Source organism: Lissotriton helveticus, chromosome 10 (genome assembly GCF_964261635.1).
Source record: "Lissotriton helveticus chromosome 10, aLisHel1.1, whole genome shotgun sequence".
Classification (NCBI taxonomy): Eukaryota; Metazoa; Chordata; class Amphibia; order Caudata; family Salamandridae; genus Lissotriton; species Lissotriton helveticus.
The window spans coordinates 619,298,960-619,325,998 of record NC_136071.1 but is presented as its reverse complement, the minus strand read 5'-3'; positions in this window follow the sequence as shown (position 1 = coordinate 619,325,998).

The window sequence follows — 27,039 nt, the reverse complement described above, 5'->3', positions numbered from 1 at the left end:
CCACCCTCGCAGCTCCACCATTAAGTGAGGTGCCCCTGCCCCTGCACTCTTGAGTGTTGGTGATCGAGGCCCTCCTCCACCCGCAGGTTTCCCTGCGCCTCATCCCAGGTGGTCCAGTGGACCTCTGTCTCCTTTCTTTCTTTCTGCTCCTTCACTCCTTTTTCTCCCCTTTCTATCTTTCACCTTTCTGCACCTCTGCTCTTTTGCGCCTTATTTCTGCCCATTTCCCTTTCTCTCCCTCTGCTCCTTCACTCGTTTTTTTTCCCTTTCTATCTTTCACCTTTCTGCACCTCTGCTCTTTTGTGCCTTATTTTTGCCCATTTTCCCTTTCTCTCCCTCTGCTCCTTCACCCGTTTTCACTCGTTTTTTTACCCTTTCTATCTTTCTCCTTTCTGCTCTTTTCTGCATCTCTGCTCTTTTGTGCCTTATTTCTGCTTATTCTCCCTTTTTTCTTTATCCCTTCTTTCCTCCCTTTACCTTTCCCCGCCGCTGCTGCCCCCGCGGCCCCTCCCCCCCCAGCACGACCGGCCCAATCCAGCTCCCCTCCCCGCTCCCGCCTCCCAGCTGTCCAGCCCTCCCCGACCCCTACTTAATGGCGGCCACTGCGGGGACAGGCGAGCAAGACCACTGACTCATTGTCAGTGAAATTGCTCTCCCACCCTTGCAGCTCCACCATTAAGTGAGGTGCCCCTGCCCCTGCACTCTTGAGTGTTGGTGATCGAGGCCCTCCTCCACCCGCAGGTTTCCCTGCGCCTCATCCCAGGTGGTCCAGTGGACCTCTGTCTCCTTTCTTTCTTTCTGCTCCTTCACTCCTTTTTCTCCCCTTTCTATCTTTCACCTTTCTGCACCTCTGCTCTTTTGCGCCTTATTTCTGCCCATTTCCCTTTCTCTCCCTCTGCTCCTTCACTCGTTTTTTTTCCCTTTCTATCTTTCACCTTTCTGCACCTCTGCTCTTTTGTGCCTTATTTTTGCCCATTTTCCCTTTCTCTCCCTCTGCTCCTTCACCCGTTTTCACTCGTTTTTTTACCCTTTCTATCTTTCTCCTTTCTGCTCTTTTCTGCATCTCTGCTCTTTTGTGCCTTATTTCTGCTTATTCTCCCTTTTTTCTTTATCCCTTCTTTCCTCCCTTTACCTTTCCCCGCCGCTGCTGCCCCCGCGGCCCCTCCCCCCCCCAGCACGACCGGCCCAATCCAGCTCCCCTTCCCGCTCCCGCCTCCCAGCTGTCCAGCCCTCCCCGACCCCTACTTAATGGCGGCCACTGCGGGGACAGGCGAGCAAGACCACTGACTCATTGTCAGTGAAATTGCTCTCCCACCCTCGCAGCTCCACCATTAAGTGAGGTGCCCCTGCCCCTGCACTCTTGAGTGTTGGTGATCGAGGCCCTCCTCCACCCGCAGGTTTCCCTGTGCCTCATCCCAGGTGGTCCAGTGGACCTCTGTCTCCTTTCTTTCTTTCTGCTCCTTCACTCCTTTTTCTCCCCTTTCTATCTTTCACCTTTCTGCACCTCTGCTCTTTTGCGCCTTATTTCTGCCCATTTCCCTTTCTCTCCCTCTGCTCCTTCACTCGTTTTTTTTCCCTTTCTATCTTTCACCTTTCTGCACCTCTGCTCTTTTGTGCCTTATTTTTGCCCATTTTCCCTTTCTCTCCCTCTGCTCCTTCACCCGTTTTCACTCGTTTTTTTACCCTTTCTATCTTTCTCCTTTCTGCTCTTTTCTGCATCTCTGCTCTTTTGTGCCTTATTTCTGCTTATTCTCCCTTTTTTCTTTATCCCTTCTTTCCTCCCTTTACCTTTCCCCGCCGCTGCTGCCCCCGCGGCCCCTCCCCCCCCCAGCACGACCGGACCAATCCAGCTCCCCTTCCCGCTCCCGCCTCCCAGCTGTCCAGCCCTCCCCGACCCCTACTTAATGGCGGCCACTGCGGGGACAGGCGAGCAAGACCACTGACTCATTGTCAGTGAAATTGCTCTCCCACCCTCGCAGCTCCACCATTAAGTGAGGTGCCCCTGCCCCTGCACTCTTGAGTGTTGGTGATCGAGGCCCTCCTCCACCCGCAGGTTTCCCTGCGCCTCATCCCAGGTGGTCCAGTGGACCTCTGTCTCCTTTCTTTCTTTCTGCTCCTTCACTCCTTTTTCTCCCCTTTCTATCTTTCACCTTTCTGCACCTCTGCTCTTTTGCGCCTTATTTCTGCCCATTTCCCTTTCTCTCCCTCTGCTCCTTCACTCGTTTTTTTTCCCTTTCTATCTTTCACCTTTCTGCACCTCTGCTCTTTTGTGCCTTATTTTTGCCCATTTTCCCTTTCTCTCCCTCTGCTCCTTCACCCGTTTTCACTCGTTTTTTTACCCTTTCTATCTTTCTCCTTTCTGCTCTTTTCTGCATCTCTGCTCTTTTGTGCCTTATTTCTGCTTATTCTCCCTTTTTTCTTTATCCCTTCTTTCCTCCCTTTACCTTTCCCCGCCGCTGCTGCCCCCGCGGCCCCTCCCCCCCCAGCACGACCGGCCCAATCCAGCTCCCCTCCCCGCTCCCGCCTCCCAGCTGTCCAGCCCTCCCCGACCCCTACTTAATGGCGGCCACTGCGGGGACAGGCGAGCAAGACCACTGACTCATTGTCAGTGAAATTGCTCTCCCACCCTCGCAGCTCCACCATTAAGTGAGGTGCCCCTGCCCCTGCACTCTTGAGTGTTGGTGATCGAGGCCCTCCTCCACCCGCAGGTTTCCCTGCGCCTCATCCCAGGTGGTCCAGTGGACCTCTGTCTCCTTTCTTTCTTTCTGCTCCTTCACTCCTTTTTCTCCCCTTTCTATCTTTCACCTTTCTGCACCTCTGCTCTTTTGCGCCTTATTTCTGCCCATTTCCCTTTCTCTCCCTCTGCTCCTTCACTCGTTTTTTTCCCTTTCTATCTTTCACCTTTCTGCACCTCTGCTCTTTTGTGCCTTATTTTTGCCCATTTTCCCTTTCTCTCCCTCTGCTCCTTCACCCGTTTTCACTCGTTTTTTTACCCTTTCTATCTTTCTCCTTTCTGCTCTTTTCTGCATCTCTGCTCTTTTGTGCCTTATTTCTGCTTATTCTCCCTTTTTTCTTTATCCCTTCTTTCCTCCCTTTACCTTTCCCCGCCGCTGCTGCCCCCGCGGCCCCTCCCCCCCCCAGCACGACCGGCCCAATCCAGCTCCCCTCCCCGCTCCCGCCTCCCAGCTGTCCAGCCCTCCCCGACCCCTACTTAATGGCGGCCACTGCGGGGACAGGCGAGCAAGACCACTGACTCATTGTCAGTGAAATTGCTCTCCCACCCTCGCAGCTCCACCATTAAGTGAGGTGCCCCTGCCCCTGCACTCTTGAGTGTTGGTGATCGAGGCCCTCCTCCACCCGCAGGTTTTCCTGCGCCTCATCCCAGGTGGTCCAGTGGACCTCTGTCTCCTTTCTTTCTTTCTGCTCCTTCACTCCTTTTTCTCCCCTTTCTATCTTTCACCTTTCTGCACCTCTGCTCTTTTGCGCCTTATTTCTGCCCATTTCCCTTTCTCTCCCTCTGCTCCTTCACTCGTTTTTTTTCCCTTTCTATCTTTCACCTTTCTGCACCTCTGCTCTTTTGTGCCTTATTTTTGCCCATTTTCCCTTTCTCTCCCTCTGCTCCTTCACCCGTTTTCACTCGTTTTTTTACCCTTTCTATCTTTCTCCTTTCTGCTCTTTTCTGCATCTCTGCTCTTTTGTGCCTTATTTCTGCTTATTCTCCCTTTTTTCTTTATCCCTTCTTTCCTCCCTTTACCTTTCCCCGCCGCTGCTGCCCCCGCGGCCCCTCCCCCCCCCAGCACGACCGGCCCAATCCAGCTCCCCTCCCCGCTCCCGCCTCCCAGCTGTCCAGCCCTCCCCGACCCCTACTTAATGGCGGCCACTGCGGGGACAGGCGAGCAAGACCACTGACTCATTGTCAGTGAAATTGCTCTCCCACCCTCGCAGCTCCACCATTAAGTGAGGTGCCCCTGCCCCTGCACTCTTGAGTGTTGGTGATCGAGGCCCTCCTCCACCCGCAGGTTTCCCTGCGCCTCATCCCAGGTGGTCCAGTGGACCTCTGTCTCCTTTCTTTCTTTCTGCTCCTTCACTCCTTTTTCTCCCCTTTCTATCTTTCACCTTTCTGCACCTCTGCTCTTTTGCGCCTTATTTCTGCCCATTTCCCTTTCTCTCCCTCTGCTCCTTCACTCGTTTTTTTTCCCTTTCTATCTTTCACCTTTCTGCACCTCTGCTCTTTTGTGCCTTATTTTTGCCCATTTTCCCTTTCTCTCCCTCTGCTCCTTCACCCGTTTTCACTCGTTTTTTTACCCTTTCTATCTTTCTCCTTTCTGCTCTTTTCTGCATCTCTGCTCTTTTGTGCCTTATTTCTGCTTATTCTCCCTTTTTTCTTTATCCCTTCTTTCCTCCCTTTACCTTTCCCCGCCGCTGCTGCCCCCGCGGCCCCTCCCCCCCCCAGCACGACCGGCCCAATCCAGCTCCCCTCCCCGCTCCCGCCTCCCAGCTGTCCAGCCCTCCCCGACCCCTACTTAATGGCGGCCACTGCGGGGACAGGCGAGCAAGACCACTGACTCATTGTCAGTGAAATTGCTCTCCCACCCTCGCAGCTCCACCATTAAGTGAGGTGCCCCTGCCCCTGCACTCTTGAGTGTTGGTGATCGAGGCCCTCCTCCACCCGCAGGTTTCCCTGCGCCTCATCCCAGGTGGTCCAGTGGACCTCTGTCTCCTTTCTTTCTTTCTGCTCCTTCACTCCTTTTTCTCCCCTTTCTATCTTTCACCTTTCTGCACCTCTGCTCTTTTGCGCCTTATTTCTGCCCATTTCCCTTTCTCTCCCTCTGCTCCTTCACTCGTTTTTTTTCCCTTTCTATCTTTCACCTTTCTGCACCTCTGCTCTTTTGTGCCTTATTTTTGCCCATTTTCCCTTTCTCTCCCTCTGCTCCTTCACCCGTTTTCACTCGTTTTTTTACCCTTTCTATCTTTCTCCTTTCTGCATCTCTGCTCTTTTGTGCCTTATTTCTGCTTATTCTCCCTTTTTTCTTTATCCCTTCTTTCCTCCCTTTACCTTTCCCCGCCGCTGCTGCCCCCGCGGCCCCTCCCCCCCCCCAGCACGACCGGCCCAATCCAGCTCCCCTCCCCGCTCCCGCCTCCCAGCTGTCCAGCCCTCCCCGACCCCTACTTAATGGCGGCCACTGCGGGGACAGGCGAGCAAGACCACTGACTCATTGTCAGTGAAATTGCTCTCCCACCCTCGCAGCTCCACCATTAAGTGAGGTGCCCCTGCCCCTGCACTCTTGAGTGTTGGTGATCGAGGCCCTCCTCCACCCGCAGGTTTCCCTGCGCCTCATCCCAGGTGGTCCAGTGGACCTCTGTCTCCTTTCTTTCTTTCTGCTCCTTCACTCCTTTTTCTCCCCTTTCTATCTTTCACCTTTCTGCACCTCTGCTCTTTTGCGCCTTATTTCTGCCCATTTCCCTTTCTCTCCCTCTGCTCCTTCACTCGTTTTTTTCCCTTTCTATCTTTCACCTTTCTGCACCTCTGCTCTTTTGTGCCTTATTTTTGCCCATTTTCCCTTTCTCTCCCTCTGCTCCTTCACCCGTTTTCACTCGTTTTTTTACCCTTTCTATCTTTCTCCTTTCTGCTCTTTTCTGCATCTCTGCTCTTTTGTGCCTTATTTCTGCTTATTCTCCCTTTTTTCTTTATCCCTTCTTTCCTCCCTTTACCTTTCCCCGCCACTGCTGCCCCCGCGGCCCCTCCCCCCCCCAGCACGACCGGCCCAATCCAGCTCCCCTCCCCGCTCCCGCCTCCCAGCTGTCCAGCCCTCCCCGACCCCTACTTAATGGCGGCCACTGCGGGGACAGGCGAGCAAGACCACTGACTCATTGTCAGTGAAATTGCTCTCCCACCCTCGCAGCTCCACCATTAGGTGAGGTGCCCCTGCCCCTGCACTCTTGAGTGTTGGTGATCGAGGCCCTCCTCCACCCGCAGGTTTTCCTGCGCCTCATCCCAGGTGGTCCAGTGGACCTCTGTCTCCTTTCTTTCTTTCTGCTCCTTCACTCCTTTTTCTCCCCTTTCTATCTTTCACCTTTCTGCACCTCTGCTCTTTTGCGCCTTATTTCTGCCCATTTCCCTTTCTCTCCCTCTGCTCCTTCACTCGTTTTTTTTCCCTTTCTATCTTTCACCTTTCTGCACCTCTGCTCTTTTGTGCCTTATTTTTGCCCATTTTCCCTTTCTCTCCCTCTGCTCCTTCACCCGTTTTCACTCGTTTTTTTACCCTTTCTATCTTTCACCTTTCTGCACCTCTGCTCTTTTGTGCCTTATTTCTGCTTATTCTCCCTTTTTTCTTTATCCCTTCTTTCCTCCCTTTACCTTTCCCCGCCGCTGCTGCCCCCGCGGCCCCTCCCCCCCAGCACGACCGGCCCAATCCAGCTCCCCTCCCCGCTCCCGCCTCCCAGCTGTCCAGCCCTCCCCGACCCCTACTTAATGGCGGCCACTGCGGGGACAGGCGAGCAAGACCACTGACTCATTGTCAGTGAAATTGCTCTCCCACCCTCGCAGCTCCACCATTAAGTGAGGTGCCCCTGCCCCTGCACTCTTGAGTGTTGGTGATCGAGGCCCTCCTCCACCCGCAGGTTTCCCTGCGCCTCATCCCTGGTGGTCCAGTGGACCTCTGTCTCCTTTCTTTCTTTCTGCTCCTTCACTCCTTTTTCTCCCCTTTCTATCTTTCACCTTTCTGCACCTCTGCTCTTTTGCACCTTATTTCTGCCCATTTCCCTTTCTCTCCCTCTGCTCCTTCACTCGTTTTTTTTCCCTTTCTATCTTTCACCTTTCTGCACCTCTGCTCTTTTGTGCCTTATTTTTGCCCATTTTCCCTTTCTCTCCCTCTGCTCCTTCACCCGTTTTCACTCGTTTTTTTACCCTTTCTATCTTTCTCCTTTCTGCTCTTTTCTGCATCTCTGCTCTTTTGTGCCTTATTTCTGCTTATTCTCCCTTTTTTCTTTATCCCTTCTTTCCTCCCTTTACCTTTCCCCGCCGCTGCTGCCCCCGCGGCCCCTCCCCCCCAGCACGACCGGCCCAATCCAGCTCCCCTCCCCGCTCCCGCCTCCCAGCTGTCCAGCCCTCCCCGACCCCTACTTAATGGCGGCCACTGCGGGGACAGGCGAGCAAGACCACTGACTCATTGTCAGTGAAATTGCTCTCCCACCCTCGCAGCTCCACCATTAAGTGAGGTGCCCCTGCACTCTTGAGTGTTGGTGATCGAGGCCCTCCTCCACCCGCAGGTTTCCCTGCGCCTCATCCCAGGTGGTCCAGTGGACCTCTGTCTCCTTTCTTTCTTTCTGCTCCTTCACTCCTTTTTCTCCCCTTTCTATCTTTCACCTTTCTGCACCTCTGCTCTTTTGCGCCTTATTTCTGCCCATTTCCCTTTCTCTCCCTCTGCTCCTTCACTCGTTTTTTTTCCCTTTCTATCTTTCACCTTTCTGCACCTCTGCTCTTTTGTGCCTTATTTTTGCCCATTTTCCCTTTCTCTCCCTCTGCTCCTTCACCCGTTTTCACTCGTTTTTTTACCCTTTCTATCTTTCTCCTTTCTGCTCTTTTCTGCATCTCTGCTCTTTTGTGCCTTATTTCTGCTTATTCTCCCTTTTTTCTTTATCCCTTCTTTCCTCCCTTTACCTTTCCCCGCCGCTGCTGCCCCCGCGGCCCCTCCCCCCCCAGCACGACCGGCCCAATCCAGCTCCCCTCCCCGCTCCCGCCTCCCAGCTGTCCAGCCCTTCTCGACCCCTACTTAATGGCGGCCACTGCGGGGACAGGCGAGCAAGACCACTGACTCATTGTCAGTGAAATTGCTCTCCCACCCTCGCAGCTCCACCATTAAGTGAGGTGCCCCTGCCCCTGCACTCTTGAGTGTTGGTGATCGAGGCCCTCCTCCACCCGCAGGTTTCCCTGCGCCTCATCCCAGGTGGTCCAGTGGACCTCTGTCTCCTTTCTTTCTTTCTGCTCCTTCACTCCTTTTTCTCCCCTTTCTATCTTTCACCTTTCTGCACCTCTGCTCTTTTGCGCCTTATTTCTGCCCATTTCCCTTTCTCTCCCTCTGCTCCTTCACTCGTTTTTTTCCCTTTCTATCTTTCACCTTTCTGCACCTCTGCTCTTTTGTGCCTTATTTTTGCCCATTTTCCCTTTCTCTCCCTCTGCTCCTTCACCCGTTTTCACTCGTTTTTTTACCCTTTCTATCTTTCTCCTTTCTGCTCTTTTCTGCATCTCTGCTCTTTTGTGCCTTATTTCTGCTTATTCTCCCTTTTTTCTTTATCCCTTCTTTCCTCCCTTTACCTTTCCCCGCCGCTGCTGCCCCCGCGGCCCCTCCCCCCCCCAGCACGACCGGCCCAATCCAGCTCCCCTCCCCGCTCCCGCCTCCCAGCTGTCCAGCCCTCCCCGACCCCTACTTAATGGCGGCCACTGCGGGGACAGGCGAGCAAGACCACTGACTCATTGTCAGTGAAATTGCTCTCCCACCCTCGCAGCTCCACCATTAAGTGAGGTGCCCCTGCCCCTGCACTCTTGAGTGTTGGTGATCGAGGCCCTCCTCCACCCGCAGGTTTCCCTGCGCCTCATCCCAGGTGGTCCAGTGGACCTCTGTCTCCTTTCTTTCTTTCTGCTCCTTCACTCCTTTTTCTCCCCTTTCTATCTTTCACCTTTCTGCACCTCTGCTCTTTTGCGCCTTATTTCTGCCCATTTCCCTTTCTCTCCCTCTGCTCCTTCACTCGTTTTTTTTCCCTTTCTATCTTTCACCTTTCAGCACCTCTGCTCTTTTGTGCCTTATTTTTGCACATTTTCCCTTTCTCTCCCTCTGCTCCTTCACCCGTTTTCACTCGTTTTTTTACCCTTTCTATCTTTCTCCTTTCTGCTCTTTTCTGCATCTCCGCTCTTTTGTGCCTTATTTCTGCTTATTCTCCCTTTTTTCTTTATCCCTTCTTTCCTCCCTTTACCTTTCCCCGCCGCTGCTGCCCCCGCGGCCCCTCCCCCCCCAGCACGACCGGCCCAATCCAGCTCCCCTCCCCGCTCCCGCCTCCCAGCTGTCCAGCCCTCCCCGACCCCTACTTAATGGCGGCCACTGCGGGGACAGGCGAGCAAGACCACTGACTCATTGTCAGTGAAATTGCTCTCCCACCCTCGCAGCTCCACCATTAAGTGAGGTGCCCCTGCCCCTGCACTCTTGAGTGTTGGTGATCGAGGCCCTCCTCCACCCGCAGGTTTCCCTGCGCCTCATCCCAGGTGGTCCAGTGGACCTCTGTCTCCTTTCTTTCTTTCTGCTCCTTCACTCCTTTTTCTCCCCTTTCTATCTTTCACCTTTCTGCACCTCTGCTCTTTTGCGCCTTATTTCTGCCCATTTCCCTTTCTCTCCCTCTGCTCCTTCACTCGTTTTTTTCCCTTTCTATCTTTCACCTTTCTGCACCTCTGCTCTTTTGTGCCTTATTTTTGCCCATTTTCCCTTTCTCTCCCTCTGCTCCTTCACCCGTTTTCACTCGTTTTTTTACCCTTTCTATCTTTCTCCTTTCTGCTCTTTTCTGCATCTCTGCTCTTTTGTGCCTTATTTCTGCTTATTCTCCCTTTTTTCTTTATCCCTTCTTTCCTCCCTTTACCTTTCCCCGCCGCTGCTGCCCCCGCGGCCCCTCCCCCCCCCAGCACGACCGGCCCAATCCAGCTCCCCTCCCCGCTCCCGCCTCCCAGCTGTCCAGCCCTCCCCGACCCCTACTTAATGGCGGCCACTGCGGGGACAGGCGAGCAAGACCACTGACTCATTGTCAGTGAAATTGCTCTCCCACCCTCGCAGCTCCACCATTAAGTGAGGTGCCCCTGCCCCTGCACTCTTGAGTGTTGGTGATCGAGGCCCTCCTCCACCCGCAGGTTTCCCTGCGCCTCATCCCAGGTGGTCCAGTGGACCTCTGTCTCCTTTCTTTCTTTCTGCTCCTTCACTCCTTTTTCTCCCCTTTCTATCTTTCACCTTTCTGCACCTCTGCTCTTTTGCGCCTTATTTCTGCCCATTTCCCTTTCTCTCCCTCTGCTCCTTCACTCGTTTTTTTTCCCTTTCTATCTTTCACCTTTCTGCACCTCTGCTCTTTTGTGCCTTATTTTTGCCCATTTTCCCTTTCTCTCCCTCTGCTCCTTCACCCGTTTTCACTCGTTTTTTTACCCTTTCTATCTTTCTCCTTTCTGCTCTTTTCTGCATCTCTGCTCTTTTGTGCCTTATTTCTGCTTATTCTCCCTTTTTTCTTTATCCCTTCTTTCCTCCCTTTACCTTTCCCCGCCGCTGCTGCCCCCACGGCCCCTCCCCCCCCCAGCACGACCGGCCCAATCCAGCTCCCCTCCCCGCTCCCGCCTCCCAGCTGTCCAGCCCTCCCCGACCCCTACTTAATGGCGGCCACTGCGGGGACAGGCGAGCAAGACCACTGACTCATTGTCAGTGAAATTGCTCTCCCACCCTCGCAGCTCCACCATTAAGTGAGGTGCCCCTGCCCCTGCACTCTTGAGTGTTGGTGATCGAGGCCCTCCTCCACCCGCAGGTTTCCCTGCGCCTCATCCCAGGTGGTCCAGTGGACCTCTGTCTCCTTTCTTTCTTTCTGCTCCTTCACTCCTTTTTCTCCCCTTTCTATCTTTCACCTTTCTGCACCTCTGCTCTTTTGCGCCTTATTTCTGCCCATTTCCCTTTCTCTCCCTCTGCTCCTTCACTCGTTTTTTTTCCCTTTCTATCTTTCACCTTTCTGCACCTCTGCTCTTTTGTGCCTTATTTTTGCCCATTTTCCCTTTCTCTCCCTCTGCTCCTTCACCCGTTTTCACTCGTTTTTTTACCCTTTCTATCTTTCTCCTTTCTGCTCTTTTCTGCATCTCTGCTCTTTTGTGCCTTATTTCTGCTTATTCTCCCTTTTTTCTTTATCCCTTCTTTCATCCCTTTACCTTTCCCCGCCGCTGCTGCCCCCGCGGCCCCTCCCCCCCCCCAGCACGACCGGCCCAATCCAGCTCCCCTCCCCGCTCCCGCCTCCCAGCTGTCCAGCCCTCCCCGACCCCTACTTAATGGCGGCCACTGCGGGGACAGGCGAGCAAGACCACTGACTCATTGTCAGTGAAATTGCTCTCCCACCCTCGCAGCTCCACCATTAAGTGAGGTGCCCCTGCCCCTGCACTCTTGAGTGTTGGTGATCGAGGCCCTCCTCCACCCGCAGGTTTCCCTGCGCCTCATCCCAGGTGGTCCAGTGGACCTCTGTCTCCTTTCTTTCTTTCTGCTCCTTCACTCCTTTTTCTCCCCTTTCTATCTTTCACCTTTCTGCACCTCTGCTCTTTTGCGCCTTATTTCTGCCCATTTCCCTTTCTCTCCCTCTGCTCCTTCACTCGTTTTTTTTCCCTTTCTATCTTTCACCTTTCTGCACCTCTGCTCTTTTGTGCCTTATTTTTGCCCATTTTCCCTTTCTCTCCCTCTGCTCCTTCACCCGTTTTCACTCGTTTTTTTACCCTTTCTATCTTTCTCCTTTCTGCTCTTTTCTGCATCTCTGCTCTTTTGTGCCTTATTTCTGCTTATTCTCCCTTTTTTCTTTATCCCTTCTTTCCTCCCTTTACCTTTCCCCGCCGCTGCTGCCCCCGCGGCCCCTCCCCCCCCCAGCACGACCGGCCCAATCCAGCTCCCCTCCCCGCTCCCGCCTCCCAGCTGTCCAGCCCTCCCCGACCCCTACTTAATGGCGGCCACTGCGGGGACAGGCGAGCAAGACCACTGACTCATTGTCAGTGAAATTGCTCTCCCACCCTCGCAGCTCCACCATTAAGTGAGGTGCCCCTGCCCCTGCACTCTTGAGTGTTGGTGATCGAGGCCCTCCTCCACCCGCAGGTTTCCCTGCGCCTCATCCCAGGTGGTCCAGTGGACCTCTGTCTCCTTTCTTTCTTTCTGCTCCTTCACTCCTTTTTCTCCCCTTTCTATCTTTCACCTTTCTGCACCTCTGCTCTTTTGCGCCTTATTTCTGCCCATTTCCCTTTCTCTCCCTCTGCTCCTTCACTCGTTTTTTTTCCCTTTCTATCTTTCACCTTTCTGCACCTCTGCTCTTTTGTGCCTTATTTTTGCCCATTTTCCCTTTCTCTCCCTCTGCTCCTTCACCCGTTTTCACTCGTTTTTTTACCCTTTCTATCTTTCTCCTTTCTGCTCTTTTCTGCATCTCTGCTCTTTTGTGCCTTATTTCTGCTTATTCTCCCTTTTTTCTTTATCCCTTCTTTCCTCCCTTTACCTTTCCCCGCCGCTGCTGCCCCCGCGACCCCTCCCCCCCCCAGCACGACCGGCCCAATCCAGCTCCCCTCCCCGCTCCCGCCTCCCAGCTGTCCAGCCCTCCCCGACCCCTACTTAATGGCGGCCACTGCGGGGACAGGCGAGCAAGACCACTGACTCATTGTCAGTGAAATTGCTCTCCCACCCTCGCAGCTCCACCATTAAGTGAGGTGCCCCTGCCCCTGCACTCTTGAGTGTTGGTGATCGAGGCCCTCCTCCACCCGCAGGTTTCCCTGCGCCTCATCCCAGGTGGTCCAGTGGACCTCTGTCTCCTTTCTTTCTTTCTGCTCCTTCACTCCTTTTTCTCCCCTTTCTATCTTTCACCTTTCTGCACCTCTGCTCTTTTGCGCCTTATTTCTGCCCATTTCCCTTTCTCTCCCTCTGCTCCTTCACTCGTTTTTTTTCCCTTTCTATCTTTCACCTTTCTGCACCTCTGCTCTTTTGTGCCTTATTTTTGCCCATTTTCCCTTTCTCTCCCTCTGCTCCTTCACCCGTTTTCACTCGTTTTTTTACCCTTTCTATCTTTCTCCTTTCTGCTCTTTTCTGCATCTCTGCTCTTTTGTGCCTTATTTCTGCTTATTCTCCCTTTTTTCTTTATCCCTTCTTTCCTCCCTTTACCTTTCCCCGCCGCTGCTGCCCCCGCGGCCCCTCCCCCCCCCAGCACGACCGGCCCAATCCAGCTCCCCTCCCCGCTCCCGCCTCCCAGCTGTCCAGCCCTCCCCGACCCCTACTTAATGGCGGCCACTGCGGGGACAGGCGAGCAAGACCACTGACTCATTGTCAGTGAAATTGCTCTCCCACCCTCGCAGCTCCACCATTAAGTGAGGTGCCCCTGCCCCTGCACTCTTGAGTGTTGGTGATCGAGGCCCTCCTCCACCCGCAGGTTTCCCTGCGCCTCATCCCAGGTGGTCCAGTGGACCTCTGTCTCCTTTCTTTCTTTCTGCTCCTTCACTCCTTTTTCTCCCCTTTCTATCTTTCACCTTTCTGCACCTCTGCTCTTTTGCGCCTTATTTCTGCCCATTTCCCTTTCTCTCCCTCTGCTCCTTCACTCGTTTTTTTTCCCTTTCTATCTTTCACCTTTCTGCACCTCTGCTCTTTTGTGCCTTATTTTTGCCCATTTTCCCTTTCTCTCCCTCTGCTCCTTCACCCGTTTTCACTCGTTTTTTTACCCTTTCTATCTTTCTCCTTTCTGCTCTTTTCTGCATCTCTGCTCTTTTGTGCCTTATTTCTGCTTATTCTCCCTTTTTTCTTTATCCCTTCTTTCCTCCCTTTACCTTTCCCCGCCGCTGCTGCCCCCGCGGCCCCTCCCCCCCCAGCACGACCGGCCCAATCCAGCTCCCCTCCCCGCTCCCGCCTCCCAGCTGTCCAGCCCTCCCCGACCCCTACTTAATGGCGGCCACTGCGGGGACAGGCGAGCAAGACCACTGACTCATTGTCAGTGAAATTGCTCTCCCACCCTCGCAGCTCCACCATTAAGTGAGGTGCCCCTGCCCCTGCACTCTTGAGTGTTGGTGATCGAGGCCCTCCTCCACCCGCAGGTTTCCCTGCGCCTCATCCCAGGTGGTCCAGTGGACCTCTGTCTCCTTTCTTTCTTTCTGCTCCTTCACTCCTTTTTCTCCCCTTTCTATCTTTCACCTTTCTGCACCTCTGCTCTTTTGCGCCTTATTTCTGCCCATTTCCCTTTCTCTCCCTCTGCTCCTTCACTCGTTTTTTTTCCCTTTCTATCTTTCACCTTTCTGCACCTCTGCTCTTTTGTGCCTTATTTTTGCCCATTTTCCCTTTCTCTCCCTCTGCTCCTTCACCCGTTTTCACTCGTTTTTTTACCCTTTCTATCTTTCTCCTTTCTGCTCTTTTCTGCATCTCTGCTCTTTTGTGCCTTATTTCTGCTTATTCTCCCTTTTTTCTTTATCCCTTCTTTCCTCCCTTTACCTTTCCCCGCCGCTGCTGCCCCCGCGGCCCCTCCCCCCCCCAGCACGACCGGCCCAATCCAGCTCCCCTCCCCGCTCCCGCCTCCCAGCTGTCCAGCCCTCCCCGACCCCTACTTAATGGCGGCCACTGCGGGGACAGGCGAGCAAGACCACTGACTCATTGTCAGTGAAATTGCTCTCCCACCCTCGCAGCTCCACCATTAAGTGAGGTGCCCCTGCCCCTGCACTCTTGAGTGTTGGTGATCGAGGCCCTCCTCCACCCGCAGGTTTCCCTGCGCCTCATCCCAGGTGGTCCAGTGGACCTCTGTCTCCTTTCTTTCTTTCTGCTCCTTCACTCCTTTTTCTCCCCTTTCTATCTTTCACCTTTCTGCACCTCTGCTCTTTTGCGCCTTATTTCTGCCCATTTCCCTTTCTCTCCCTCTGCTCCTTCACTCGTTTTTTTTCCCTTTCTATCTTTCACCTTTCTGCACCTCTGCTCTTTTGTGCCTTATTTTTGCCCATTTTCCCTTTCTCTCCCTCTGCTCCTTCACCCGTTTTCACTCGTTTTTTTACCCTTTCTATCTTTCTCCTTTCTGCTCTTTTCTGCATCTCTGCTCTTTTGTGCCTTATTTCTGCTTATTCTCCCATTTTTCTTTATCCCTTCTTTCCTCCCTTTACCTTTCCCCGCCGCTGCTGCCCCCGCGGCCCCTCCCCCCCCCCCAGCACGACCGGCCCAATCCAGCTCCCCTCCCCGCTCCCGCCTCCCAGCTGTCCAGCCCTCCCCGACCCCTACTTAATGGCGGCCACTGCGGGGACAGGCGAGCAAGACCACTGACTCATTGTCAGTGAAATTGCTCTCCCACCCTCGCAGCTCCACCATTAAGTGAGGTGCCCCTGCCCCTGCACTCTTGAGTGTTGGTGATCGAGGCCCTCCTCCACCCACAGGTTTCCCTGCGCCTCATCCCAGGTGGTCCAGTGGACCTCTGTCTCCTTTCTTTCTTTCTGCTCCTTCACTCCTTTTTCTCCCCTTTCTATCTTTCACCTTTCTGCACCTCTGCTCTTTTGCGCCTTATTTCTGCCCATTTCCCTTTCTCTCCCTCTGCTCCTTCACTCGTTTTTTTTCCCTTTCTATCTTTCACCTTTCTGCACCTCTGCTCTTTTGTGCCTTATTTTTGCCCATTTTCCCTTTCTCTCCCTCTGCTCCTTCACCCGTTTTCACTCGTTTTTTTACCCTTTCTATCTTTCTCCTTTCTGCTCTTTTCTGCATCTCTGCTCTTTTGTGCCTTATTTCTGCTTATTCTCCCTTTTTTCTTTATCCCTTCTTTCCTCCCTTTACCTTTCCCCGCCGCTGCTGCCCCCGCGGCCCCCCCCCCCCCCCAGCACGACTGGCCCAATCCAGCTCCCCTCCCCGCTCCCGCCTCCCAGCTGTCCAGCCCTCCCCGACCCCTACTTAATGGCGGCCACTGCGGGGACAGGCGAGCAAGACCACTGACTCATTGTCAGTGAAATTGCTCTCCCACCCTCGCAGCTCCACCATTAAGTGAGGTGCCCCTGCCCCTGCACTCTTGAGTGTTGGTGATCGAGGCCCTCCTCCACCCGCAGGTTTCCCTGCGCCTCATCCCAGGTGGTCCAGTGGACCTCTGTCTCCTTTCTTTCTTTCTGCTCCTTCACTCCTTTTTCTCCCCTTTCTATCTTTCACCTTTCTGCACCTCTGCTCTTTTGCGCCTTATTTCTGCCCATTTCCCTTTCTCTCCCTCTGCTCCTTCACTCGTTTTTTTTCCCTTTCTATCTTTCACCTTTCTGCACCTCTGCTCTTTTGTGCCTTATTTTTGCCCATTTTCCCTTTCTCTCCCTCTGCTCCTTCACCCGTTTTCACTCGTTTTTTTACCCTTTCTATCTTTCTCCTTTCTGCTCTTTTCTGCATCTCTGCTCTTTTGTGCCTTATTTCTGCTTATTCTCCCTTTTTTCTTTATCCCTTCTTTCCTCCCTTTACCTTTCCCCACCGCTGCTGCCCCCGCGGCCCCTCCCCCCCCCCAGCACGACCGGCCCAATCCAGCTCCCCTCCCCGCTCCCGCCTCCCAGCTGTCCAGCCCTCCCCGACCCCTACTTAATGGCGGCCACTGCGGGGACAGGCGAGCAAGACCACTGACTCATTGTCAGTGAAATTGCTCTCCCACCCTCGCAGCTCCACCATTAAGTGAGGTGCCCCTGCCCCTGCACTCTTGAGTGTTGGTGATCGAGGCCCTCCTCCACCCGCAGGTTTCCCTGCGCCTCATCCCAGGTGGTCCAGTGGACCTCTGTCTCCTTTCTTTCTTTCTGCTCCTTCACTCCTTTTTCTCCCCTTTCTATCTTTCACCTTTCTGCACCTCTGCTCTTTTGCGCCTTATTTCTGCCCATTTCCCTTTCTCTCCCTCTGCTCCTTCACTCGTTTTTTTTCCCTTTCTATCTTTCACCTTTCTGCACCTCTGCTCTTTTGTGCCTTATTTTTGCCCATTTTCCCTTTCTCTCCCTCTGCTCCTTCACCCGTTTTCACTCGTTTTTTTACCCTTTCTATCTTTCTCCTTTCTGCTCTTTTCTGCATCTCTGCTCTTTTGTGCCTTATTTCTGCTTATTCTCCCTTTTTTCTTTATCCCTTCTTTCCTCCCTTTACCTTTCCCCGCCGCTGCTGCCCCCGCGGCCCCTCCCCCCCCAGCACGACCGGCCCAATCCAGCTCCCCTCCCGCCTCCCAGCTGTCCAGCCCTCCCCGACCCCTACTTAATGGCGGCCACTGCGGGGACAGGCGAGCAAGACCACTGACTCATTGTCAGTGAAATTGCTCTCCCACCCTCGCAGCTCCACCATTAAGTGAGGTGCCCCTGCCCCTGCACTCTTGAGTGTTGGTGATCGAGGCCCTCCTCCACCCGCAGGTTTCCCTGCGCCTCATCCCAGGTGGTCCAGTGGACCTCTGTCTCCTTTCTTTCTTTCTGCTCCTTCACTCCTTTTTCTCCCCTTTCTATCTTTCACCTTTCTGCACCTCTGCTCTTTTGCGCCTTATTTCTGCCCATTTCCCTTTCTCTCCCTCTGCTCCTTCACTCGTTTTTTTTCCCTTTCTATCTTTCACCTTTCTGCACCTCTGCTCTTTTGTGCCTTATTTTTGCCCATTTTCCCTTTCTCTCCCTCTGCTCCTTCACCCGTTTTCACTCGTTTTTTTACCCTTTCTATCTTTCTCCTTTCTGCTCTTTTCTGCATCTCTGCTCTTTTGTGCCTTATTTCTGCTTATTCTCCCTTTTTTCTTTATCCCTTCTTTCCTCCCTTTACCTTTCCCCGCCGCTGCTGCCCCCGCGGCCCCTCCCCCCCAGCACGACCGGCCCAATCCAGCTCCCCTCCCCGCTCCCGCCTCCCAGCTGTCCAGCCCTCCCCGACCCCTACTTAATGGCGGCCACTGCGGGGACAGGCGAGCAAGACCACTGACTCATTGTCAGTGAAATTGCTCTCCCACCCTCGCAGCTCCACCATTAAGTGAGGTGCCCCTGCCCCTGCACTCTTGAGTGTTGGTGATCGAGGCCCTCCTCCACCCGCAGGTTTCCCTGCGCCTCATCCCAGGTGGTCCAGTGGACCTCTGTCTCCTTTCTTTCTTTCTGCTCCTTCACTCCTTTTTCTCCCCTTTCTATCTTTCACCTTTCTGCACCTCTGCTCTTTTGCGCCTTATTTCTGCCCATTTCCCTTTCTCTCCCTCTGCTCCTTCACTCGTTTTTTTTCCCTTTCTATCTTTCACCTTTCTGCACCTCTGCTCTTTTGTGCCTTATTTTTGCCCATTTTCCCTTTCTCTCCCTCTGCTCCTTCACCCGTTTTCACTCGTTTTTTTACCCTTTCTATCTTTCTCCTTTCTGCTCTTTTCTGCATCTCTGCTCTTTTGTGCCTTATTTCTGCTTATTCTCCCTTTTTTCTTTATCCCTTCTTTCCTCCCTTTACCTTTCCCCGCCGCTGCTGCCCCCGCGGCCCCTCCCCCCCCCAGCACGACCGGCCCAATCCAGCTCCCCTCCCCGCTCCCGCCTCCCAGCTGTCCAGCCCTCCCCGACCCCTACTTAATGGCGGCCACTGCGGGGACAGGCGAGCAAGACCACTGACTCATTGTCAGTGAAATTGCTCTCCCACCCTCGCAGCTCCACCATTAAGTGAGGTGCCCCTGCCCCTGCACTCTTGAGTGTTGGTGATCGAGGCCCTCCTCCACCCGCAGGTTTCCCTGCGCCTCATCCCAGGTGGTCCAGTGGACCTCTGTCTCCTTTCTTTCTTTCTGCTCCTTCACTCCTTTTTCTCCCCTTTCTATCTTTCACCTTTCTGCACCTCTGCTCTTTTGCGCCTTATTTCTGCCCATTTCCCTTTCTCTCCCTCTGCTCCTTCACTCGTTTTTTTTCCCTTTCTATCTTTCACCTTTCTGCACCTCTGCTCTTTTGTGCCTTATTTTTGCCCATTTTCCCTTTCTCTCCCTCTGCTCCTTCACCCGTTTTCACTCGTTTTTTTACCCTTTCTATCTTTCTCCTTTCTGCTCTTTTCTGCATCTCTGCTCTTTTGTGCCTTATTTCTGCTTATTCTCCCTTTTTTCTTTATCCCTTCTTTCCTCCCTTTACCTTTCCCCGCCGCTGCTGCCCCCGCGGCCCCTCCCCCCCCCCAGCACGACCGGCCCAATCCAGCTCCCCTCCCCGCTCCCGCCTCCCAGCTGTCCAGCCCTCCCCGACCCCTACTTAATGGCGGCCACTGCGGGGACAGGCGAGCAAGACCACTGACTCATTGTCAGTGAAATTGCTCTCCCACCCTCGCAGCTCCACCATTAAGTGAGGTGCCCCTGCCCCTGCACTCTTGAGTGTTGGTGATCGAGGCCCTCCTCCACCCGCAGGTTTCCCTGCGCCTCATCCCAGGTGGTCCAGTGGACCTCTGTCTCCTTTCTTTCTTTCTGCTCCTTCACTCCTTTTTCTCCCCTTTCTATCTTTCACCTTTCTGCACCTCTGCTCTTTTGCGCCTTATTTCTGCCCATTTCCCTTTCTCTCCCTCTGCTCCTTCACTCGTTTTTTTTCCCTTTCTATCTTTCACCTTTCTGCACCTCTGCTCTTTTGTGCCTTATTTTTGCCCATTTTCCCTTTCTCTCCCTCTGCTCCTTCACCCGTTTTCACTCGTTTTTTTACCCTTTCTATCTTTCTCCTTTCTGCTCTTTTCTGCATCTCTGCTCTTTTGTGCCTTATTTCTGCTTATTCTCCCTTTTTTCTTTATCCCTTCTTTCCTCCCTTTACCTTTCCCCGCCGCTGCTGCCCCCGCGGCCCCTCCCCCCCCCCAGCACGACCGGCCCAATCCAGCTCCCCTCCCCGCTCCCGCCTCCCAGCTGTCCAGCCCTCCCCGACCCCTACTTAATGGCGGCCACTGCGGGGACAGGCGAGCAAGACCACTGACTCATTGTCAGTGAAATTGCTCTCCCACCCTCGCAGCTCCACCATTAAGTGAGGTGCCCCTGCCCCTGCACTCTTGAGTGTTGGTGATCGAGGCCCTCCTCCACCCGCAGGTTTCCCTGCGCCTCATCCCAGGTGGTCCAGTGGACCTCTGTCTCCTTTCTTTCTTTCTGCTCCTTCACTCCTTTTTCTCCCCTTTCTATCTTTCACCTTTCTGCACCTCTGCTCTTTTGCGCCTTATTTCTGCCCATTTCCCTTTCTCTCCCTCTGCTCCTTCACTCGTTTTTTTTCCCTTTCTATCTTTCACCTTTCTGCACCTCTGCTCTTTTGTGCCTTATTTTTGCCCATTTTCCCTTTCTCTCCCTCTGCTCCTTCACCCGTTTTCACTCGTTTTTTTACCCTTTCTATCTTTCTCCTTTCTGCTCTTTTCTGCATCTCTGCTCTTTTGTGCCTTATTTCTGCTTATTCTCCCTTTTTTCTTTATCCCTTCTTTCCTCCCTTTACCTTTCCCCGCCGCTGCTCCCGCGGCCCCTCCCCCCCCAGCACGACCGGCCCAATCCAGCTCCCCTCCCGCCTCCCAGCTGTCCAGCCCTCCCCGACCCCTACTTAATGGCGGCCACTGCGGGGACAGGCGAGCAAGACCACTGACTCATTGTCAGTGAAATTGCTCTCCCACCCTCGCAGCTCTACCATTAAGTGAGGTGCCCCTGCCCCTGCACTCTTGAGTGTTGGTGATCGAGGCCCTCCTCCACCCGCAGGTTTCCCTGCGCCTCATCCCAGGTGGTCCAGTGGACCTCTGTCTCCTTTCTTTCTTTCTGCTCCTTCACTCCTTTTTCTCCCCTTTCTATCTTTCACCTTTCTGCACCTCTGCTCTTTTGCGCCTTATTTCTGCCCATTTCCCTTTCTCTCCCTCTGCTCCTTCACTCGTTTTTTTTCCCTTTCTATCTTTCACCTTTCTGCACCTCTGCTCTTTTGTGCCTTATTTTTGCCCATTTTCCCTTTCTCTCCCTCTGCTCCTTCACCCGTTTTCACTCGTTTTTTTACCCTTTCTATCTTTCTCCTTTCTGCTCTTTTCTGCATCTCTGCTCTTTTGTGCCTTATTTCTGCTTATTCTCCCTTTTTTCTTTATCCCTTCTTTCCTCCCTTTACCTTTCCCCGCCGCTGCTGCCCCCGCGGCCCCTCCCCCCCCCCAGCACGACCGGCCCAATCCAGCTCCCCTCCCCGCTCCCGCCTCCCAGCTGTCCAGCCCTCCCCGACCCCTACTTAATGGCGGCCACTGCGGGGACAGGCGAGCAAGACCACTGACTCATTGTCAGTGAAATTGCTCTCCCACCCTCGCAGCTCCACCATTAAGTGGGGTGCCCCTGCCCCTGCACTCTTGAGTGTTGGTGATCGAGGCCCTCCTCCACCCGCAGGTTTCCCTGCGCCTCATCCCAGGTGGTCCAGTGGACCTCTGTCTCCTTTCTTTCTGCTCCTTCACTCCTTTTTCTCCCCTTTCTATCTTTCACCTTTCTGCACCTCTGCTCTTTTGCGCCTTATTTCTGCCCATTTCCCTTTCTCTCCCTCTGCTCCTTCACTCGTTTTTTTTCCTTTCTATCTTTCACCTTTCTGCACCTCTGCTCTTTTGTGCCTTATTTTTGCCCATTTTCCCTTTCTCTCCCTCTGCTCCTTCACCCGTTTTCACTCGTTTTTTTACCCTTTCTATCTTTCTCCTTTCTGCTCTTTTCTGCATCTCTGCTCTTTTGTGCCTTATTTCTGCTTATTCTCCCTTTTTTCTTTATCCCTTCTTTCCTCCCTTTACCTTTCCCCGCCGCTGCTGCCCCCGCGGCCCCTCCCCCCCCCAGCACGACCGGCCCAATCCAGCTCCCCTCCCCGCTCCCGCCTCCCAGCTGTCCAGCCCTCCCCGACCCCTACTTAATGGCGGCCACTGCGGGGACAGGCGAGCAAGACCACTGACTCATTGTCAGTGAAATTGCTCTCCCACCCTCGCAGCTCCACCATTAAGTGAGGTGCCCCTGCCCCTGCACTCTTGAGTGTTGGTGATCGAGGCCCTCCTCCACCCGCAGGTTTCCCTGCGCCTCATCCCAGGTGGTCCAGTGGACCTCTGTCTCCTTTCTTTCTTTCTGCTCCTTCACTCCTTTTTCTCCCCTTTCTATCTTTCACCTTTCTGCACCTCTGCTCTTTTGCGCCTTATTTCTGCCCATTTCCCTTTCTCTCCCTCTGCTCCTTCACTCGTTTTTTTTCCCTTTCTATCTTTCACCTTTCTGCACCTCTGCTCTTTTGTGCCTTATTTTTGCCCATTTTCCCTTTCTCTCCCTCTGCTCCTTCACCCGTTTTCACTCGTTTTTTTACCCTTTCTATCTTTCTCCTTTCTGCTCTTTTCTGCATCTCTGCTCTTTTGTGCCTTATTTCTGCTTATTCTCCCTTTTTTCTTTATCCCTTCTTTCCTCCCTTTACCTTTCCCCGCCGCTGCTGCCCCCGCGGCCCCTCCCCCCCCCAGCACGACCGGCCCAATCCAGCTCCCCTCCCCGCTCCCGCCTCCCAGCTGTCCAGCCCTCCCCGACCCCTACTTAATGGCGGCCACTGCGGGGACAGGCGAGCAAGACCACTGACTCATTGTCAGTGAAATTGCTCTCCCACCCTCGCAGCTCCACCATTAAGTGAGGTGCCCCTGCCCCTGCACTCTTGAGTGTTGGTGATCGAGGCCCTCCTCCACCCGCAGGTTTCCCTGCGCCTCATCCCAGGTGGTCCAGTGGACCTCTGTCTCCTTTCTTTCTTTCTGCTCCTTCACTCCTTTTTCTCCCCTTTCTATCTTTCACCTTTCTGCACCTCTGCTCTTTTGCGCCTTATTTCTGCCCATTTCCCTTTCTCTCCCTCTGCTCCTTCACTCGTTTTTTTTCCCTTTCTATCTTTCACCTTTCTGCACCTCTGCTCTTTTGTGCCTTATTTTTGCCCATTTTCCCTTTCTCTCCCTCTGCTCCTTCACCCGTTTTCACTCGTTTTTTTACCCTTTCTATCTTTCTCCTTTCTGCTCTTTTCTGCATCTCTGCTCTTTTGTGCCTTATTTCTGCTTATTCTCCCTTTTTTCTTTATCCCTTCTTTCCTCCCTTTACCTTTCCCCGCCGCTGCTGCCCCCGCGGCCCCTCCCCCCCCCAGCACGACCGGCCCAATCCAGCTCCCCTCCCGCCTCCCAGCTGTCCAGCCCTCCCCGACCCCTACTTAATGGCGGCCACTGCGGGGACAGGCGAGCAAGACCACTGACTCATTGTCAGTGAAATTGCTCTCCCACCCTCGCAGCTCCACCATTAAGTGAGGTGCCCCTGCCCCTGCACTCTTGAGTGTTGGTGATCGAGGCCCTCCTCCACCCGCAGGTTTCCCTGCGCCTCATCCCAGGTGGTCCAGTGGACCTCTGTCTCCTTTCTTTCTTTCTGCTCCTTCACTCCTTTTTCTCCCCTTTCTATCTTTCACCTTTCTGCACCTCTGCTCTTTTGCGCCTTATTTCTGCCCATTTCCCTTTCTCTCCCTCTGCTCCTTCACTCGTTTTTTTTCCCTTTCTATCTTTCACCTTTCTGCACCTCTGCTCTTTTGTGCCTTATTTTTGCCCATTTTCCCTTTCTCTCCCTCTGCTCCTTCACCCGTTTTCACTCGTTTTTTTACCCTTTCTATCTTTCTCCTTTCTGCTCTTTTCTGCATCTCTGCTCTTTTGTGCCTTATTTCTGCTTATTCTCCCTTTTTTCTTTATCCCTTCTTTCCTCCCTTTACCTTTCCCCGCCGCTGCTGCCCCCGCGGCCCCTCCCCCCCCAGCACGACCGGCCCAATCCAGCTCCCCTCCCCGCTCCCGCCTCCCAGCTGTCCAGCCCTCCCCGACCCCTACTTAATGGCGGCCACTGCGGGGACAGGCGAGCAAGACCACTGACTCATTGTCAGTGAAATTGCTCTCCCACCCTCGCAGCTCCACCATTAAGTGAGGTGCCCCTGCCCCTGCACTCTTGAGTGTTGGTGATCGAGGCCCTCCTCCACCCGCAGGTTTCCCTGCGCCTCATCCCAGGTGGTCCAGTGGACCTCTGTCTCCTTTCTTTCTTTCTGCTCCTTCACTACTTTTTCTCCCCTTTCTATCTTTCACCTTTCTGCACCTCTGCTCTTTTGCGCCTTATTTCTGCCCATTTCCCTTTCTCTCCCTCTGCTCCTTCACTCGTTTTTTTTCCCTTTCTATCTTTCACCTTTCTGCACCTCTGCTCTTTTGTGCCTTATTTTTGCCCATTTTCCCTTTCTCTCCCTCTGCTCCTTCACCCGTTTTCACTCGTTTTTTTACCCTTTCTATCTTTCTCCTTTCTGCTCTTTTCTGCATCTCTGCTCTTTTGTGCCTTATTTCTGCTTATTCTCCCTTTTTTCTTTATCCCTTCTTTCCTCCCTTTACCTTTCCCCGCCGCTGCTGCCCCCGCGGCCCCTCCCCCCCCCAGCACGACCGGCCCAATCCAGCTCCCCTCCCCGCTCCCGCCTCCCAGCTGTCCAGCCCTCCCCGACCCCTACTTAATGGCGGCCACTGCGGGGACAGGCGAGCAAGACCACTGACTCATTGTCAGTGAAATTGCTCTCCCACCCTCGCAGCTCCACCATTAAGTGAGGTGCCCCTGCCCCTGCACTCTTGAGTGTTGGTGATCGAGGCCCTCCTCCACCCGCAGGTTTCCCTGCGCCTCATCCCAGGTGGTCCAGTGGACCTCTGTCTCCTTTCTTTCTTTCTGCTCCTTCACTCCTTTTTCTCCCCTTTCTATCTTTCACCTTTCTGCACCTCTGCTCTTTTGCGCCTTATTTCTGCCCATTTCCCTTTCTCTCCCTCTGCTCCTTCACTTGTTTTTTTTCCCTTTCTATCTTTCACCTTTCTGCACCTCTGCTCTTTTGTGCCTTATTTTTGCCCATTTTCCCTTTCTCTCCCTCTGCTCCTTCACCCGTTTTCACTCGTTTTTTTACCCTTTCTATCTTTCTCCTTTCTGCTCTTTTCTGCATCTCTGCTCTTTTGTGCCTTATTTCTGCTTATTCTCCCTTTTTTCTTTATCCCTTCTTTCCTCCCTTTACCTTTCCCCGCCGCTGCTGCCCCCGCGGCCCCTCCCCCCCCCCAGCACGACCGGCCCAATCCAGCTCCCCTCCCCGCTCCCGCCTCCCAGCTGTCCAGCCCTCCCCGACCCCTACTTAATGGCGGCCACTGCGGGGACAGGCGAGCAAGACCACTGACTCATTGTCAGTGAAATTGCTCTCCCACCCTCGCAGCTCCACCATTAAGTAAGGTGCCCCTGCCCCTGCACTCTTGAGTGTTGGTGATCGAGGCCCTCCTCCACCCGCAGGTTTCCCTGCGCCTCATCCCAGGTGGTCCAGTGGACCTCTGTCTCCTTTCTTTCTTTCTGCTCCTTCACTCCTTTTTCTCCCCTTTCTATCTTTCACCTTTCTGCACCTCTGCTCTTTTGCGCCTTATTTCTGCCCATTTCCCTTTCTCTCCCTCTGCTCCTTCACTCGTTTTTTTTCCCTTTCTATCTTTCACCTTTCTGCACCTCTGCTCTTTTGTGCCTTATTTTTGCCCATTTTCCCTTTCTCTCCCTCTGCTCCTTCACCCGTTTTCACTCGTTTTTTTACCCTTTCTATCTTTCTCCTTTCTGCTCTTTTCTGCATCTCTGCTCTTTTGTGCCTTATTTCTGCTTATTCTCCCTTTTTTCTTTATCCCTTCTTTCCTCCCTTTACCTTTCCCCGCCGCTGCTGCCCCCGCGGCCCCTCCCCCCCCCAGCACGACCGGCCCAATCCAGCTCCCCTCCCCGCTCCCGCCTCCCAGCTGTCCAGCCCTCCCCGACCCCTACTTAATGGCGGCCACTGCGGGGACAGGCGAGCAAGACCACTGACTCATTGTCAGTGAAATTGCTCTCCCACCCTCGCAGCTCCACCATTAAGTGAGGTGCCCCTGCCCCTGCACTCTTGAGTGTTGGTGATCGAGGCCCTCCTCCACCCGCAGGTTTCCCTGCGCCTCATCCCAGGTGGTCCAGTGGACCTCTGTCTCCTTTCTTTCTTTCTGCTCCTTCACTCCTTTTTCTCCCCTTTCTATCTTTCACCTTTCTGCACCTCTGCTCTTTTGCGCCTTATTTCTGCCCATTTCCCTTTCTCTCCCTCTGCTCCTTCACTCGTTTTTTTTCCCTTTCTATCTTTCACCTTTCTGCACCTCTGCTCTTTTGTGCCTTATTTTTGCCCATTTTCCCTTTCTCTCCCTCTGCTCCTTCACCCGTTTTCACTCGTTTTTTTACCCTTTCTATCTTTCTCCTTTCTGCTCTTTTCTGCATCTCTGCTCTTTTGTGCCTTATTTCTGCTTATTCTCCCTTTTTTCTTTATCCCTTCTTTCCTCCCTTTACCTTTCCCCGCCGCTGCTGCCCCCGCGGCCCCTCCCCCCCAGCACGACCGGCCCAATCCAGCTCCCCTCCCGCCTCCCAGCTGTCCAGCCCTCCCCGACCCCTACTTAATGGCGGCCACTGCGGGGACAGGGGAGCAAGACCACTGACTCATTGTCAGTGAAATTGCTCTCCCACCCTCGCAGCTCCACCATTAAGTGAGGTGCCCCTGCCCCTGCACTCTTGAGTGTTGGTGATCGAGGCCCTCCTCCACCCGCAGGTTTCCCTGCGCCTCATCCCAGGTGGTCCAGTGGACCTCTGTCTCCTTTCTTTCTTTCTGCTCCTTCACTCCTTTTTCTCCCCTTTCTATCTTTCACCTTTCTGCACCTCTGCTCTTTTGCGCCTTATTTCTGCCCATTTCCCTTTCTCTCCCTCTGCTCCTTCACTCGTTTTTTTTCCCTTTCTATCTTTCACCTTTCTGCACCTCTGCTCTTTTGTGCCTTATTTTTGCCCATTTTCCCTTTCTCTCCCTCTGCTCCTTCACCCGTTTTCACTCGTTTTTTTACCCTTTCTATCTTTCTCCTTTCTGCTCTTTTCTGCATCTCTGCTCTTTTGTGCCTTATTTCTGCTTATTCTCCCTTTTTTCTTTATCCCTTCTTTCCTCCCTTTACCTTTCCCCGCCGCTGCTGCCCCCGCGGCCCCTCCCCCCCAGCACGACCGGCCCAATCCAGCTCCCCTCCCCGCTCCCGCCTCCCAGCTGTCCAGCCCTCCCCGACCCCTACTTAATGGCGGCCACTGCGGGGACAGGCGAGCAAGACCACTGACTCATTGTCAGTGAAATTGCTCTCCCACCCTCGCAGCTCCACCATTAAGTGAGGTGCCCCTGCCCCTGCACTCTTGAGTGTTGGTGATCGAGGCCCTCCTCCACCCGCAGGTTTCCCTGCGCCTCATCCCAGGTGGTCCAGTGGACCTCTGTCTCCTTTCTTTCTTTCTGCTCCTTCACTCCTTTTTCTCCCCTTTCTATCTTTCACCTTTCTGCACCTCTGCTCTTTTGCGCCTTATTTC